Genomic DNA, 14,122 nt, shown 5'->3' with positions numbered 1-14,122 from the left:
GGCACCCAGAAACTGACACAGGGCAGAGGAGCCGCAGCCCAGACGGGGGGCACCGGGGCCCCTCTGTCCACGGCCTGGAGCTCTCCTTGCCCCTTCCCATGGAGGACGCCGACGTCTGCGGTGGAGAAGGGCGCCACTCCATGATGACCTAAGAGGCAGCCCGGCCACAGGAACCGGAGCAGAACCACCCGCTCAGATTTATTTATTGTATTTAAACCTGGCGAGAGGACGAGCGAGGTCGGCTCAGGCCTTGGTGGCTTCTCTTCCAAGGCGGAACCCCTCTCACCAGGCCAGGGAGCAGCCGTGCGCCCGCTGACAAGTGCCTTTAGTTGAAGAGCACATCTCCTTCATCTCTCTTCTGTACGTGACACACGCATTCCTCTCTGCCGCTTCCTTTCAGGGTGACCTGCCCTGCGCAGGCTGGGCCTGGCTGGTGTGAGCTTACCGTGCAGATGCCAAGGGCAGGTGCCTTCTGAGCATGCGAGGCAGAGGTCGCAGGTCACCCGCGCCGGCCGTCGAGGCTGCCCGCAGGGGCGGGGCGTCCTGCTTCCCTGGGTCTTCGGTGGAATGTGGCTGGCCCATGTTGGCTTTATGTTTAATGCTGTACTTATGGCAAGAAGGATCCCCCCAGAGCTGTACATTTATAAAAACAGATCATATACTGTATATATAAAAACTCAAGATGATAGACACATGTATGAATGTACTAAATAGTATTCCACTGTACTCATTCATAAAGGTAGGTTTTATTGTAAAACGCCCACCAGGTACTTTCAGGCACACCCTGATCCTTTTCAACGACAGAAACGGTGTCGCTGCGTTCCAGCTCCGTCCCCGCAGCCCCTCCCCAGCCCTTTCCGTGCAGGTAACTCTCCTGTGCCCTCTGCATCCTTCCTCCTACCTCCTCAACAAATAAAGGAATCAGTCAACTGCCCTGTTCTTTTATGGTGTTTGTTATGGCCTGTCGTGTTCTTCCAGAAATGATGAAGCCAGCCCTGCTTCTCAGCCTCCGTCACTATAACATACCTGAGATCGCCAGCTCACGAGGAGGAGGCCTGTCTTGGCCACGGCTGCAGGCCCTGGCTCACTGCTCTTGGACCTGGCAGCACAGTACAGCTTGGCAGGGAGCACGTGCTGGAGCACAGATGCTGATGTCAGGGTGGCTAAAAAGAGAAGAGGATGGGACCAGGACCCCGAAACCCTTTCTAGGGCACGCCTCCAGTAACCTGACTCCCCGCCAGCAGGCCCCAAGAATGGCACAGTGGAGGAACAGACGGTCAACATATGTGTCAGGGTGACCAAAACACCCAACAAGGCCAAGGGGCTGACCTCTCTTGGCTCCTGGGTTCAGAGGTTCCACTCCACAGTCAGCTCCCCTCCTTTGGGGCGGGGGTGAAGGAAGCACTGTGGCAGCCAACTCAGAGGAGAGGAGGGGGCCAAGGGGACAGGAGCCGTCCAGGCCACCCCCCTGGGCCTACGTCACCTATCCAGGTCCTACCAAGCCTTAGTCCATTCTGGGAGTGTAGCTCGGAGGTAGAAGGGTTTCCAGGAACCCCAATACCACACACACACACAAAGGGTTTCAGTCCATGGTTGCTGGCCCCATTGCCTTTGGGTCTGTGTTTGATAGGTCAAGTCCCTCCTTTTCCCACAGGGACCCACAGGGACAGGAGGCAGAGCGGAAGATGTCATGAGATTTCAGACACCATGAGACAGACTCCAGATGCTGCTAAAATCAGCAATCCCACACTGCTAGCCCCACCCCAACAACACCCTCCGCCTTAAAATATCGGTACTTTCTCTCTGCAGCATGACTCAGCTGACTGCAGGGCTCATGGGTCCCTTCCCCCGAGGTCGGTAGAGATCGCGCAAAGGAGCCAGTTGATTAAAGAAGCTTTTGATAACTTGGCTGGTATTTACCTCCTTCACAACTCCTTACTCAATTTCAACGTTACATCTGGTGCACGAAACCTGGGAGGATTTTATTTTCTCTCTCTCTCTGTCTCTCTGTCTGTCTCTCTCTCCCTCCCTCTTTTTTTTTTTTTTTTTTTTTGTTGTTGTTGCTGCTGCTGCTGTATCCCTCCTTCAGCCCAGACTCTCCTACCTGACTCTTAATTGGACCTTTTTGTTTGTTTTGCGGGTCTAGGGATGGAACCCAGGGGCATTCGGCCTCTGAGCTACACCCCCAGCCCTATTTTTTTCTTCTTTATTTTTAAACCAGGTCTCATTGAGTTGCATAGGGCCTCACTAAGTAGCTGAGGGTGTCCAAGAACCATGATCCTCCAGTCTCAGCTTCCCGAATGCTGTGATTACAAGCGTGCGCCGATCCTTATTTGTTCAGACTGGGTGCGCCTCTGAGGTCCCGCGCCAGGCTCGCTGGGTGACACATGCCCCACAGACACTTGGGGCCCCCGCAGCCACAGCTCCACCTGGGCTCAGGCCCCACTGCCGCCACTCACTGGGCAGCACACAGCCACAAGCCGCTCGGGCTCTGCCGCCGATCTCCTCCGCACTCCTGCACTGGGTAAACTCCCTCCCCATCCCTTGGTCAGCAGGTTCTGGTTTCATGCCTTTTGGCTTTGTGATTCCAGCTTCTCTGTTATCAAAAATGCACAGTTGCTAGCCAGGCGTGGTGGCACATGCTTGTAATCCCCGCTCATGGAAGGCTGAGACAGGAGGATCGCACAGGTTCAAGGCCAGCCTCAGCTATTTACTGAGGCTCTCAGTAACTTAGTGAGACCTTGTTTCCAAATAAAACATAAAAATAGGTCTGGGAGTATAGCCCAGAGGAAGAAAGCCCTGGGTTCCACCCAGTACCACCAAAAAAAGAAAACAGCTATGTTGAAGTCCCCGGATGACCCAGTCATCCTCCGGTTTTGAAAAGGGATTGAGACATCTTTCTTATTCTCTTAACCCCTGTTCCCAAACGATTGATCAGGAAATAGGAACGCCTGTTTCCTTCGTTTTTGCCCACAGACCAATTATGGGAAGCCAAACTTCCAAAATAGATTCCCAGTCCCTGCTGGGTCGTCTTCTTGCTTATCTCGACTCTGGGTTTGGCAGAAGACTTATGCCCTGAGTGTCTAAGTTTTTACTGCACTGAAGTCTGGCCCCATTAGTTGGATAATGGTTTGCAGTGGCCTGTGAATGGCAGTTTGGATTTTAATATTCTGACTGATCTCTGCAACTTTTGTAAGCGGTCTGGTAAATGGCCGGAAGCCCTTTATCTACAGGCTTTCTTTGTTATGTGTTCCCGCCTTTCCCTTCCCAACCCCTTGCTCCACTGCCCAAGTCCTGCTGGCTAGGGATTCTCACCAGCCACAGTCGCCATCTTGGTTGCCACATGGCGGCATGCAGGCACCATCTGATGGTCTTGCTGAGTTACAGTCATGGTCGCCAGCCAGTGATTTTATTGAGTCACAGGTACCATCGCCATTTTGTGGCAACATGTGGTTGCCAGTATCTGACCCAGCTGAGTTTCAGGCGCCACCTTCTGAGAACCCTGACTCACAGGATCTCCCCTCACTGCCCCGACCACCATCTCATCCTAAGACCTCCTCCCATCCTAACCCGCTTCTTTGCCCCCTGCCATCCTCCCTTAAGGGACCAACTCAGGAGGCTTTTACCCTCTATACCTGTTTAGATCCATCTATGAAGCAGGATCTGTGATGTTGGCAACCCATTTCATTGGGCAATCAGCCCCTGATATGAAAAAAAATTTTTAAAGGCTGAGGATGGTCCTCAAACTCCTATCCGAGATTTGGTGAACATGGCATTTAAAGTCTTTTAATTCCAGAGAGGAATAGGCAGAGATGGAACGTACACTTCAACTTCACCAAAAGGCAGATTTGCAAGCTTGAGCCCTGGTAGCTGCCCTGCGGCTGCAGTGAAGGCTCAACCCTCAGGATGACAAGCGCCACCTAGGGGTGGAGGACGGCAATGACAAGTACCTCCGGGAGCCTGTTTTAAATGCAGGCACCAGATTCATTGGGCCAAGCATTGCCCTCAGCCATGCCCACCAACCAGACTGTGCCTGGCATGTGGCCCTTGTAAACAAAGTGAGTGCCCTTGTAAAAGCGGTGAGCCATAGGTGCCTCAACACAGGGGGACCACCGTTCCTAACCAGGCCCTACCACTGGCCCTACTTGGCCTGGCCAAAGACTAACTGCTCCCGACTCCTCAACCTCAATCCATCCTTGCTGAGCCCAGGGTAACTCTCAAGGTAGTGGGTTACTCAACAGGTGGCACAAGCTCTTGGCATTTCCTGGAAGCTCCACATCCCACATCGACCACAATCATCAGGAAAGGTACAAAAATGAGTGGCATTCTTTTTTTTTTTTGGTGGTACTGGAGTTCCTGGAAGCCCTTATATCTCCGGGCTACACTCCCAGACCTTAAGCCAGCAGGGCTGGCTTCGAACCAGCACGATCCTCCTGTCTCCGCCTCCCAAGCGCAGGGATTACAAGCATGCGCCACCATGCCCGGCCATGAATGGCATTCTTAAAAACCATCTAACAAAACTTCCCCTGGAGCTGTGGGCATCGTGGCCTGAAATCCTACCACTGGCTCTGGCCCACATACAAGCCCTCCCTCAAAGCTCCACCTTCATGAACCCCTTTGAATTGCTGTATGGTTGCCCTTTTTTGCTTAATCACACTCTTTCGGAACCCCCTCCTTTGGCTCCCTATCTCCCTTACTTGTCTTTTCTCAGGCACCTCCTAAGGGAACATACTAACCAATATCTTCCCCAACCTGGGACTGAAGAAGCAGCTCCACATCCGGCAGCCAAGGCCCTTAAGCCAGGATCAAGTCCTCAAATCGCTCCACCTGAAACATCTCCAACCACGGTGGACTGTGCCTTTTACAGTGATCCTCACCACACCTACTGCAGCCAAACTGCTGGGGGACCCCAAATGGCATCACTCGGCTAAAAAGGGCTCCATTACCGCAACCTCATGAGAAATTCTCCTGTATAGTGTTGCAGCCCACTAATCTCCATTTGTCCCGGCATAATTCTCTTTAATGCTTTTACTTCAGCAGGTCCACTTGTTTATACAGTATGGTGCTCTCCCTCTCTGGATGCCAGACATCCATAACTCCTCATATGTTAAAGTTTATTCCCAGGTAACCTCCAATCAACTCCCGCTGCAGCCATATTCCCACCTGCCCACTTCCAAAGGACCCGACTTCTCCTGGCCAAGAGGCCCCCCAATGATTCCCCCTATCAGCAGGAAGTTGTTATAGACTCAGTTGTCACCCAATATCACCAAAAGGCCGGGATGATAGGTCGGGTCCCTCCCTTCCCCCACGGGACCCCGCAGCGGACACAGGAGGTGGGACCCTGGAAGCCAGAGCAGAGATGTCACGACTCCAGGCATCATGAGACAGACTCCAGATGCCACGAGAGAATCGGCATTCCCATACTGCTAGCCCCATCCCAAGCCCCCCCTATAAATTATTGGTACTTTCACTCCGCCATGTGACTCTGCTGACCGTGTGGCTCATCGGTCCCTTCCCCCACGGTCAGTAGATATTGCCCAAAGGAGCGAGTTGATTAAAGAAGCTTTTGATAACTTGGCTGGTGTTTACCTCCTTCGCGACTCCCTAGCTCAATTTCAATGTTACAGTGTTGAGGCAGCACTTCAAGGCAGGACACAGCAGAGAAGACACTCACCTCATGGCAGCCAGGAAGCCAAGGGTAGAAGGTGCCCGAGTCCCAAATGGCTCCAAGGACAGGCCCTCATGACCTCACTTCCTTCCATTGGGCTCCACCTCCTAAAGGTACCAGCACTTCCCAACAGCACCACAGGCTCCTGACCAGCCTTCGACACACAGGGCGTGGGAGACATTAAACACCCAAACTACAGCAGCTCCAGGACCTGAGCATATGTCCTTATTTGGAAATGGGATCTATGGAGGTAACGGAGTTAAGATGAAGCCATTAGGGTGGGTCTTACCCCAGTATAACTGGTGTCCTGACCTAGTGGGGAAAACTAGACAATGTGAGAGGGAGAGAAAGGCCACAGCAGCCCTTCCATGGCCCTCGCCAGGAGCCAATGTGCTGGCACCTGGAGCTCAGATGTCCAGCCACTTAGAACTGCATGGCAATAAAGTCCCACTGTCTAAGCCACCTAGTTTGTGATATATTGTATTACTTTGCTAGGGTCACCTTAACAATGCCTTGCAATAAGGGTGGAAAGCTGAAATAAGGCAATGTCCACCAGCAATAAAATGGTTGCAAGAGGAGACTGACCAGTCACCTCTGTCCTTCCAGTTGCCAGGGCTCCCAAGCCAGTGGGAGATTAGAGTTTGAATGACATACTGTTGTTATCTTAACATACATGAGATACTCAAGTTCATCAGAAAAAATTATCAGGGGCTCCATACAAGGAAAAGGATGAATCTGGATTTGGAACAAAGATTTACCATTATTTTCTCCTGTGTTAATTCAAGAACAGGGAGAAGCCAGGTTTGGTGATATACACCTGCAATCTAGTATTTGGGAGGCTGAGACAGGAGGATCACACTTTCAAGGACAGCTCAAGAAACTAGCAAGGCCCTCTGCAACTGAGACCTTATTTCAAAATAAAAATTAAAGCCAGGTGTGATGGCACATGCTTGTAACCCCAGTACTTGGGAGGCTGAGAAAGGAGGATCCACAGGTTCGAAGCCAGCCTCAGCTACTTAGTGAGGCTCTCAGCAACTAGTGAGACCCTGTTTCCAAATAAAAGATAAAAAAGGTCTGGGAGTATAGCCCGGAGGTAGAAAGCCTCTGGGTTCCATCTCCAGTACCATACACACAAAAATTAATTAAATAGGGCTGAAGGTGTAGCTCAGAGGCAAAATGCCTGAGTTACACACACACACACACACACACACACACACACACACACACACACACAACAGGGAACAGATGCTGTATCAGGAAAATAAATGTTTAAAGATTTTTTTTTTGCAGCTTTATAACTTTTATTTGGCTTTCAGTGGTTAGTTCTCATCCACGTTGACTATCTGCAGATTTTTGAAGGTGGTGACCTTCAAAAACGTAGAACGTAACGTAACGGGAACATAGGTGACAAAGGTGTAAAGTTTGTTGGGTGAGTCTTCATCCTTATTCTGCTTTCTGGACAATCACTCACGAATCCGATATGGAACGTGCCTGATTCCTTTGTCCCAGACGGCTTTGTTGAGCCTGGTATCAATGCGCACATCTGGAGTCCCCATCTCCTTCAGGGCAAATTTCCTGATCTCCCTGAGTGCCCGAGGGGCACGCTCCTTGAAACCCACTCCGTGGATGCGCTTGTGAATACTGATGGTGTACTCCCGTGTTACCCCCTCGCTGATGGCTATACGGCCCTTCTTCTTCTCACCACCCTTTTTTGCAGGAGCCATTTTGCAGGGCCCAAGTTGGAAAAGCAGATTATTTCAATTCCATTTTGTGGCCAGTTAGGAGAAAGGAAGATGAAGCCAGAGGTGATAAATGGAGGGAGATAATCCTATCAATACCAGTGGTCTCTGGATTTTTCAAAGTACATCCACAGTTACAAAGTCGGAAGGAAGGAAGGAAGGAAGGAAGGAAGGAAGGAAGGAAGGAAGGAAGGAAGGAGAGGGCGGGCAAGAACTGGGGCTGGAGCGCACCCTGAACTCGAGGGCAGCCTCACAGGCTGCTTTCTCAGGGCAGGAGCGCCAAGATACTCCTTCCAGGGCCCACAAGCCCCTGACCCCCTACTACAAGTGTGGTTTTTCCTCTGACTAGCATCTTATATTTGTGTGTAACTGGGAACGCTCAAGCTCTAGGTGACAAAACAGGAACCAGGTTAACCCTGACCCCAGCAGCAGGAAGAGTCCTGCACCCTCCCCACGTGGAGGTCACGTTGCCCCACCCGGAGCCAGCACAAGGAGGCACCCCGCAGATGCTGCTTGGCCAGGGATCCATGTTTATAGGCAAGACAGCTTAGATCCCCAGTGGAGATGCTGGAACTCTGGAAAGATCCATTAAAAAGAAAACTTTGGAGAAATACTGATTTATTCTTATATATATTCAGAAATTTTAAAAGGGGTCCACCAGGAACAGCTAGGATAAGTAAATAACTTTCCCTTTTTTTCCTCATTAAAAAAGTGCCTATTTCCCCTTAGGTCTTTAAGTCATTACCTAGGGCTTCTTGTTCTCTCTGATCTAGCCTGTAATTTTTCTTACCATTCAGTGTGTGTGTGTGTGTGTGTGTGTGTGTGTGTGTGTGTGTGTGTGTTTGTGTGTACGATATTAGGTTTTGAATCCACGGGTGTTGTACCTCTGAGCTACATGCCCAGCTCTATTTTATTTTTATTTTGGAACAGGTCTCACTAAGTTGCTACGGTTGTTCTTAAACTTGAGATCCTCCTGTCTCCACCTCCCAAGTACTGGCATTACAGTTGTGCACCACTACACCTGGCTTCACCAGTTAAATATGACCAATTCAGGAGTCACCTACCTGGAGAGAGCATAGAGACCAAGGGGCTATCCATGCCTGCCTTCTGAAGCCGGCCATCCTGTCTGAAGTAAAAGAGGTGCATGTGCACCCAGAACCCCAGGCTACAGCTATATAACACCCCATACAAGAAAGTGTTGTTGTTGTTGTTGTTGTTGTTGTTGTTGTTGTTGTTTTGGTGGTACTGGGGATGGAACCCTTCTACCTCCGGGCTACACTCCCAGACCTATTTTATATTTTATTTGGAAATGGAGTCTCTTAAGCCAGCAAGGCTGGCTTTGAACCTGCATGATCCTCCTGTCTCTGCCTCCCAAGCGCGGGGATTACAAGTGTACAAGTGTGTGCCACCACACCCAGCCCAAGCAAGTGTTTAAAATACCAGAACCTAAGGATCAGGCCTGAACACCAGTCTCAGGGCCAGGATGTCCAAACTTTAGAAGTAGGTGAGGTAGACTGAAGTTGGCAGAACAGAGGGAGACAGTGCTGCTGAGTTGCTCTGAGTCTCAGAACTCAACCAACAGGAAGACTGCTTTTTGGCAAGAGAAGAAAAAAAGCCAGAATTCAACAGAAGACAGTCAAGACAGTGGAACTGAACGCAGGGCAGAGAGCAGAGGACGGAAAAGAGCTCCACCTGTCCCACCTGGCGAGCAGAACGAAGCAGCGCCATCTTGGTGAGTCCACGCTAGGGCTGGTGGCTGCTGGGACCTCGTAGCTCTCAGAGACCAGTTCCAGCAACCAAACTCTTCTCACCGTGCTCAAATACCTCCAGACTTGACTTCCCAGTCCACCCAAGGAAATCTTGAAGCTGCTGATGAATCAGACAGAGAAACTCCAGGACCTTCCTACAGGGACCCCCGTGGCTCCATCCCACCTCATCAAGGCCACGGGGAAGACCAGTGAGCCAAACCCAGAGACCCGACTGGCACTCGCCAAGACCGTGAATTCACAAAGCATCCCAGGGGCACCTGTGTGGCTACAGGAAATTGCATAGGAGCGAACATGAAGTCAGATAAAGTGTACGGGAAATGAAAAAAACGTATGAATAGAGAAATTGAGGCCCTAAGTCAGAACCAAAAAGAGCCTTTGAACAAAATGAATGAGAAAATAAATGAATTAAAGACCTCAATAAAAACCATCTCTGGCAGACTAGACCACATGGCCATGAAGAACAAGAGTATTTGCAGGAAAATGGATGGACGTGAGATTAGCCAGTCACAGAAAGGGACATATGTCCTACCGCATATGCGGAAGCTAGGAAGTAATTGGGGTACCAGAGGGACTCCAGATGATGGAGAAGAAACCTCAGTAGAGCCAGGAAAGTCTAGGGGAAGGGAAGGGGGATCAGTGAAGGAATTACTTCTATCGGCATTATGTACCTGTGTGAGAATACCAATAATACCCTGTGTGGGGATAGGAGAAAGTGGGGAGAGAGCCGAGGACAAGCCCGCCAAGTGCCGGCTGCATGCGTGGCATCGTCACTGTGACTTACATTATGAGTGAGACTATACTGCACCAATAAAAGTATAAAAAAAGTAGTCAAGCAGGATCAAACTCTTTGGCCTAAGAAACCCTTTACATTCCTTAGTACTGCTAAGGACCCCAAGGAGTTTGATTTCTACTGGTTACATCTGTGAATATTCACCATATGAAAAATTAAAGAGCTGAGTGTGAAGGTGCACACTTGTAATCCCAGTACTTGGGAGGCTGAGACAGGAGGATCGCAGGATCGAAGCCATCCTCTACAACTTAGCGAGGACCTCTGCAATTTAGTGAGACCCTGTTTCCAAATAAGAAATAAAATCAGGCTGGAGGTTTAGCTCAAAGGTAGACTGCCTCTGGGTTCAATCCTCAGTGCCAGCCAGCCCCCCCCAAACACACACACCTGAGAGAAAAAATTTAAACACAAATATTCATTAGCCACCAAAATAAAGACATTACATATACCATGTAGCCCCTAGAAGATTCCACAATACACTACCAAGAGAAAGTAATAACCACAACAAAAAAGCAAATAACATCTTAGTATTATCATACAAATAGTCTTGATATCCTGTTTTTTTGTTTGTTTGTTTGTTTGTTTGTTTGTTTGGGGTTTTTTTGGTGGTCCTGGGGATGGAACCCAGGGGCCTTCTACCTCCAGGCTACACTCCCAGACCTATTTTATATTTTATTTGGAAACAGGGTCTCTTAAGCCAGCTGAGGCTGGCTTCGAACCTGCCCAATACTCCTGTCTCAGCCTCCCAAGTGCGGGGATTACAAGCGTGCGCCACCACGCCCAGGTTTGATATCCTATTTCTTGAAAGGGTCTCAAAAGCCCCAGGCCACACTTTGAGAACCACCAGAGGGGGTAGTGCTAAGGAGGGTACAGCCCAGAGGCCAATTGGCTTCCTGAAAAGAACATGCAAAAAAGCCACTTCTCCCAGTGTTTCAGGATCAAGACTCATTCCGCCGGCCAGAGCAGTCACAGGGTCTCATCTGACGTGGGTCTGGCAGTGTGCGCCCAGAACCGAAGCTGCTTCCTCTGAGTGTCCTCCTCTCCTCAGTCCCGGCCTCTCCAGGCAGAGACGCACAGAACCAGAGGCAACAGATGTGCAGACATGACTTAAAACCGCCAGCAGCTGCCACAGGGCGCAGCACACATGCATTCCAGTTCTTTCCCTTCGTCACTCCATCCCAAACTCCTCCTCAGTGGAGCTCCACTCTTCTCCATGGGGCTAGGAGACCACGTCTGGCTCTGCCTCTAGTTGAGACCATTTTTTAAAATATTTTACAGAGCCGGGTGTGGTGGCGCACACTTGTAATCCCCGCGCTTGGGAAGCTGAGACAGGAGGATTGCACAGGTTCAAAGCCAGCCTTAGCTACTTAGTGAGGCTCTCAGCAACTTATGAGACCCTGTTTCCAAAATAAAATATAAATGGGTCTGGGAGTATAGCCCGGAGGTAGAAAGCCTCTGGGTTCCACCCCCAGTAACACACACACACACACACAAAAAAAATTTTTTTACAGGTGATTTCCCAGTTATGCTCTAATCAACAGCAGGACTTGAGTCTAGTTTCTGGCAAGTCTGCGCAGCGAATCTTGGGTGGCGAGCTTAACTCTGCTCCTCGCACCCCTCAATTTTGTGGACAAGAGTGGGAGCTGATCTAAACATTGGCCCCCCTTCCCCGTCCCAAGTCCCGGTGGACTGTAGTTCCTGCTATACTTAGGAGCCGACTCATTCCTACCAGCTAATGTTGATTTTGTTCCCTCTGACTGCACCGAACCTTCCCTTTCTTACCAGAAGACTCTGGCTCAGTATGGCTCATTACCTCATCCATAGTCAGTCTTTCAGGACAGAAGTCATCGCTGGGATCTTGACTCCAAGGCCCATGCTTTCAATCACTGTCTCTAACTAAACAAATATTTAGGAATTTGATAGTTTAATATGTCAGCCTCTATAATTCCAATATCTTTCTCTCAAAAACTAAAAACACTAGAAAAGAAAAAGTTATAATACTCAACAGCTATAAACCTGAAAACTTCGACAGGCAAGTGATGCTTCTAACGTATCTTTGAACGCCCAGAATCCACCTCTTCCCAAGACCATCAGACTTTTTAAAATCTTGGCGTCTTTCAGGTACCTCCTTTGTACTAGACATTGCACCAAGTGCTAGACAAATTTTATTTTAGTAAAACAATCCTATGAGGAAGACACCCTGTCCCCAATCTACACATACAGGAACCGAGGCACTGTGGGTGGTCACACAATTGTTCCATGGAGTCAAACCCAAGCAAACACCTTCAAGACTCTTCTCTTACACGGTGGTCACATTAGCTCATTTTCTAGTTTGTGTTGTGATATGAGGATTCCTATTTTTACCACTTATTTCACAGATATCACACTTTAGTGTGGGGTACCTGCTGACACATAACAAAGTATCTTAAAGGTCTTTTTATGATATGATAGAAGTAAGGAATTTCCTGAGTCAGGGCACTTGATATCACATTTAATGTGTAATAAGGAAGCTATAAAGGTCTATGGAGTATGCCTACAAAATTCCATCCTTTCTTGGAGACTAGCAGAGATCGAGCATCCCTGGGAAATAACAAAAAGTAATGACGTCACTTTTCCAAACAAGCAAAGCTCCCTTCCATGGTCTCACTTCTTCACCGTTCGCCGAAGCCGACCTAAGCTATCATGGGAACAAGCTTGACTAACTTAACAAGGGCTGTTCACAAAACCTTGTAGTAGGATCTCAACACATAGACACATACTCCATGCTGCTAAATGCCCAAAATGTCAGGCAGCCGGGCCTGCTCAGGGAAGGGGAACAGCAGCCCGATCGGAGCCAGCTCCCAGGCCAGCGGTACTCAGCACGCACAGGTGCTGAGACCTACACTTGAGATCCAGCACACGGTAAGTTGAGGAAGTGCTGAGTTAACTAAGCTTACTGCAAAGCTCAAAGCCATTATGAGTCTCCCAAAGATTTGCAATGTTTCCAGAATTTTTTTTTTGACCAATTATTTTCTCTCAAAATACCAATTAACATTTCATTGAATAAGAATTTACTGTAAGAGACTATGTTTACTTGTTTTTGTTAGTGGAGACTAAAGATGCATTTCCTTTTAAAAACAATGTTAAAGGGGCTGCAGTATAGCTCAGTGGGTAGAGAGTTTTGCCTAGCATGCACAAGGCCCTGGCTTCCACCCCCAGCACTGCAAAAGAAAAAAAGATGTGATTAAATACCCATCAACCCCCAATTAAAAAACCCACATTTAACCCATGTGTAGCTAAAGCAATACCATAGGAAAAAATTCCAAATTTCAACTTCAGGACCAGTGCACCTCAACTCTGGCCGCTCGGGACTGCTCATTCTGGGCTCACCACCATTCGAGAGATGCCCATGAAGAGCACTACATTGTGGCCACGGCCAGAGTGGGCCAGCTGCTTCTGTGTATGGACTGGAGAGTAACTGAGGTTACTTGGTTCCTTCTAGGAAGGAGACTGTCATGTTATCTCTCCGTTCAAATTTTTCATAATGAATCAATAGATTCATAGTGCAGGAAGTTTAAGAATGGTTTACTAAATGGTTTACTGAAGCCAAGTCCCATTCTTTCCATTTGAGAAAATGGTAGGAAGGTGTTTCCCAAAGCTATGAAGGTAGCAATTTACATGCTGTATGTAAATAATATTTATAATAGCTCAAAATGAAATTAGTCAAAGCAAGCTTCCACTGATTTCTTCACTATACATTACTTGGGAGGCTGACACAGGAGGATCGTAGGTTCAAGGACAGCCTCAGCAACTTAGCAAGACTCTTAGCAGCCTAGTAAAACCTTGTTTCAAAACAAAAAGTAAAAAGGGCTGAGAGTGTGTAAAAAGGGCTGGAAGCCCTTGGATTTAATCCCCAGTACTGCAAAAGAACAAAACAAAACAAAAACAAAGCACATACAAATAAATACTCATAAGCCGGGCGTGGTGGCGCACGCTTGTAATCCCAGCATTCGGGCGGCTGAGACCCTAGGATCGCTGTTCATGGACAGCCTCAGCTACTTAGTGAGCCCTCTGCAACTCAGTGAGACCCGGTTTCAAAATAAAGATTAAAAAATAGGGCAGGGGGTGTAGCTCAGAGGTCCAATGCCCCTGGGTTCCTTCCCCAAACCTGCAAAAACAA

At 48.9% G+C, this 14,122-nt stretch overlaps 1 pseudogene across 1 annotated transcript; it reads right to left on the bottom strand.

The window, feature by feature from the left end:
- Positions 1-6,987: 6,987 nt before the first annotated feature.
- Positions 6,988-7,392, bottom strand: LOC308259467 (large ribosomal subunit protein eL31-like; annotated as a pseudogene). The gene has a single exon. The product of its transcript is annotated as a large ribosomal subunit protein eL31-like (transcript).
- Between the last annotated feature and the right edge of the window lie 6,730 nt (positions 7,393-14,122).

The sequence above is a fragment of the Muscardinus avellanarius genome, assembly GCF_963383645.1.
Source record: "Muscardinus avellanarius genome assembly, chromosome: 3".
NCBI classification, from domain to species: domain Eukaryota; kingdom Metazoa; phylum Chordata; class Mammalia; order Rodentia; family Gliridae; genus Muscardinus; species Muscardinus avellanarius.
Note: the sequence above shows the minus strand (reverse complement) of the source record. Positions and strands in the feature narration are given on the sequence as shown.